The following is a 4,377-nucleotide window of genomic DNA, read 5'->3' as shown; positions in this document are numbered from 1 at the left end:
ATGGGGGAGAAATTTTTCTATTTTCAGGGTTTGGAGGAAAACCAAATTAGATTAATTAGATTTCAAATAATCTACACACGCGAGTTGAGAGTAGGAGTCTAAACCCCTTCAGTCTGCTAAAACTAGAAAAATAGGGACGATTCCTAATGAAATACACCAAAACAACGACTAAGTATGATGACCCTTTATAAACATGTCATGAAAGCAAAAATGATGTAAGGGTGTTCACCTGAGATAAAACTTGTTATCACTATTTTATAACTGAGTAGACAAAGCATTTCAAGAGGAAAGTCAGTGGAAATTATTTTAAAATATACATCTGATCTTATTTTACAATATATGCAATTTAAGCAATTCAGATCAATGAAAAAGTCTTAACCGAAACAATCACAGTGTTTTATCAATGTTAATTACAAAAAGAAAAGCTACTTGTTTTTAAGATGTAATGGCTTGGTTAAGTGTTTTAAAGTCTATTCTGAAATTTAACTTGCATAACAAAAGCAAGTAGCAATAATGTAAAGCATCAGAACTGGCTCTTAAAGATATTTACAAGTCGATTATTTTGGAAATAACCAACCAAAAAATATAAGTGATTTTTTTTTACACAGTATGAAGTCATTATATATTAGACAATACAAAAAGCAAAATTACTTCCTGAATAAATGAATATCTGTGGCACTAAGTTCACTTGCTAATGGACTGTAACATGGAACTGCCAAACATGCATTTAAGTTATATTAAATACACTTTCTGTTTCCAACTTAGGTTGATCAGCAGCTTTTGTTCTGTTAGAATCCTTCAAAGAGAGAAGCTCAAACAGGAAAAAGAAGGCATATATAAAACAGTAAACACTGACCTCCTGAGGTTCCTACAACATAAAAATATTCAAGTAGAAAATCTACATCACTTAGCAGCGGCTATTTCTGTAGTTGACCACACTAAGAGTGTTAGTGTGTAAGGAGCAGATGAAGTAAGCCGTGCTCTAAGCATGCCAAGAGGCAGAAACACTGGAATGTAACAAAGACAACTCACAAGCTCATAGACATTCAGTCAACATTCAAAACTATTAAGACTACACACAGATTAAATTGCTTTACATATATTTATATACATATATATATATCCCATGATGTACTGTTTCATCAGAAGAATGCTAAATTACAGCTTAACTCGAAAGATAACTTAAATGGCTTCTGCAAATTCCTGTGCTATACTATTTTAACTAAATACAATATAAATCAAGAACAATAATCTCAATGGGAAAAGAAATTAACCTACTATCAGGTTGCCAGTTCTATTCACTTGATTTTATTTTCTATTTTAAAATTATAATTTAAATATGGAAACAGATCAAATGAGTACAAAATGGACATTCTAATTGGAAGTTGATTTTTAATCAGACGAATATTTTTGCCAATACTAAATTGTTAATCACAGGTTTTTATGCACTTCTTTTATTGCATTTCAAGAAAAATTTGGCCATTTCTTAGAAGTATTTACTCTCCTATTCCAGAATACTAGCCACACGGAGTTCTAAAAGGTATCACTATTTTTAAGGACAAAAGTTACCTATTCAGGTTTTAGAGACTAAGGAGCAAATTCTGAGCTCCTAGTTAAAACAACTGAACTAGAAAACAAAATGCCATGTACCTCTGAATTTAATTTATAGCAGTTCTTTAAAAAATTGGGCATAATAAAATGATTTAATTTCAGGCTCAACAGGCTGAAATTTGCAAAGCCAAAGTAGGGAAAAGAAGGTGAAAGGACATGTTAAGAAAAACAAAAACAAACACACACACACACACACACACGCGCGCGTGCGCGTACACACACCCCTTTCTGCATGCTTCCATGCATCAGAAATTTTTTGAAACGGTATTTATCAAGTCACACGCACACAGCTCAAATGTCAGTGCAATGGCTGTATCATTCAACTTTTAGAGAACAGAACCATGCAAAGAGGAGCAACTGCTTATAAAAATGGTTATTCAGTATTTATTCTGCAATGCAAAGGTGACAAACTAAAATATAAAAAGGCTGTTATGGCTTAACATTTTTGTTGCAGATTAAATATGCAGCATTGAAAAATGGAAAGGCGTGGCTTCATCTCTGACCAGCAGAGTTAAAAAGAAAAATCTCTCCATTTTCCTTCATCATCATGGGATACACTGTTCAGGCAATCCAAATTAATAAAGACTTGCACTTTCATATGGACACAGGATCAAGTGTACCAGTTAAGTTTTCACATTCACAGTATATAAGAAAATACACATGAAAGGAAAAGTAAAGCATTAACTTAACAAGGATTTATTCACAGGAATACATGGTAAGTAGAGAAAAATAACAGAAAAGCTAAACAAATGAAATGAAGAGGATCCAAACCAACTTTCACTCTGTAGCTTTTAACTTGCACCCTGTGTGCATTATATCTAGGGCACAGAGGGCCACCAACATGCGCCAACAGTGTAGGAACCCTGCATTACATCCATTAACTTAAACATATCTTTAAGATCATGCTTTGAACAAAAAAAGTAAAGTTTAGAAGGCAATATGCTGAGTGGGAATAAACAATCAATTATAGCAATCATTTTCAACTTCTACAATTGTCTTTATGTGCCAACTAACACTTATGCAGCCTTTTACAGAACTTTTTACCATGTAATTTAAATTTTAGAAGTTTTGATGAAATCACTAGTAGTATATAACCATGCAGAAAGCACATCACACTGACAGCACAGAGGCAAAGGTTTTGCACAGGTATATCAGCTTTCCACATTGTGCAGGTTACACACAATACAATGTCAATCTTATTCCTAACAGATCCTAAAAAGATATTGCAAGGCCTAGCTGTAAACTACAGTACTTTATATATCTATATTCTTAATAAAAATAAAATCCATAAATCTTAAAAAAATTTAAATGCAGGGCTATACTGAATTGGTAAACTGCAAGACAAACTGGCGCAACATAGGTAAATGAATACCAACCTCACTCTACGTGATGCAAGCATGCTACTTTCCCACTAATTTAAATTACTTTCAATCACTATGAGCCAGAATGCATGCCTGAACCTTAAACTGCACTTTAAAACATGTGTTGGCCTAGAAATTAAATCTAATGAAGTACAACCATCAAATTATATCCACTAATGTTTAATGCAAAATTAAGATGTCAACTTTAGTTTGATATGCCCAACCCCACCTATTCCTCCCTCCCTGCCCACCCCGCAAAGGTAAAAGGAGTGACTCATTTGGCATTTCACAGGGTGCTTCGTTGTTCAAATTAGTTTTGTTTTATTTCCAACATTTTCTGGGGGGTACCTTAAATTGTATTTTCCAAGAACCTGCTTCTACTATGGGAAGGCAAGCTGATTTTAACTTTATTAGCTTTGTGTAGCTCTTCATCAGCATGCAAAACACAGCCCCATAATGCGGGAACATTTATATAAAAACCTTTAAATTAAAAAGAAAAAGCTTCTTTACCATACATAACCCCCATTCTTAGGTTTCTTTTATTGTGCGCTACAGAATTGTTCCTCTCTTTTCCCTACGCATCATTTATATGGTTCTTGTTTTGATACAATTCCCCATAATATTCCAGAATGTACTGCTTTGTGAGTAGACTGAATAGATTTGGTTTTTTGCTTCTTCACATCCAGTGTGGAGTTGTAACTGGAGACAGATTTCCACCCACAAAAGGCTCCAGATGTTAAAACGTTTCCCAACATCGACCTAATACAGTGACGGCAACACCTCCCTCCCGCCCCGCCCAGTAGGGTTGGGATTGTACTGTATTCCCTACTGGTTTACCCTTCCCCCCTGTAAAGGGTAACATTTTCCCTGGTGCAGAGGCTCCCTCATAGTCTCCAAGACTGGAGGACCTGGAAGAAAAAGAAAAAAAAAATTGCATTTTTAATACTGCTTCTTTCAGAGCCATAAACTTAAATAACAATGCTACCTTTATCTACATAAACAGGAAACTGGATAAACTCTAACATTACAGTGGTTACAATCATGGTATTTCCTTCTTCTATGGCCAAATAGTCTCTTTATATCAGATATGAAAAGTGAGTCTGAGGTGGGGACACACAGCTGGGTGTGTGGTGATCTGTATAGATGAAATCCACCTTGTACAATGCCATGCTGACCTTCTTCAAAAATGGATTTGGGGGCCGGGGAGATGGCTCAGTGGAATAAGCGCTTCCCTGGCAAGCACAAGGGCCCGAGTTCAATCCCCGGTTTCTTACACACACACACACACACACACACGCACGCACAGGGTTCCACAAAACTATTTAACAAGTCACTTCATTTTCTTCAAAATGAAACAGCATTTCTTGTAGAATTTCTTTTTTTAAATTTTATTTATTTATTTGTG

General features: G+C 35.1%; 1 protein-coding gene across 3 annotated transcripts in view; it reads right to left on the bottom strand.

The window, feature by feature from the left end:
* Nucleotides 1-2,284: 2,284 nt before the first annotated feature.
* Nucleotides 2,285-4,377, bottom strand: part of Tnpo1 (transportin 1) — a 94,451-nt gene continuing 92,358 nt past the window's right edge. For all 3 annotated transcript variants that reach the window (XM_004643474.2, XM_023703634.1, XM_004643475.2), the window contains exon 25: nt 2,285-3,880. The gene's annotated coding sequence lies outside the window, so the exon portion shown is untranslated. The remainder of the gene's footprint in view (nt 3,881-4,377) is intronic.

This window comes from Octodon degus, unplaced genomic scaffold (assembly GCF_000260255.1).
Source record: "Octodon degus isolate 3935 unplaced genomic scaffold, OctDeg1.0 scaffold00177, whole genome shotgun sequence".
Taxonomy (NCBI): domain Eukaryota; kingdom Metazoa; phylum Chordata; class Mammalia; order Rodentia; family Octodontidae; genus Octodon; species Octodon degus.
The sequence above is the reverse complement of the archived record's forward strand: the minus strand, read 5'-3'. Positions and strand labels throughout refer to the sequence as shown.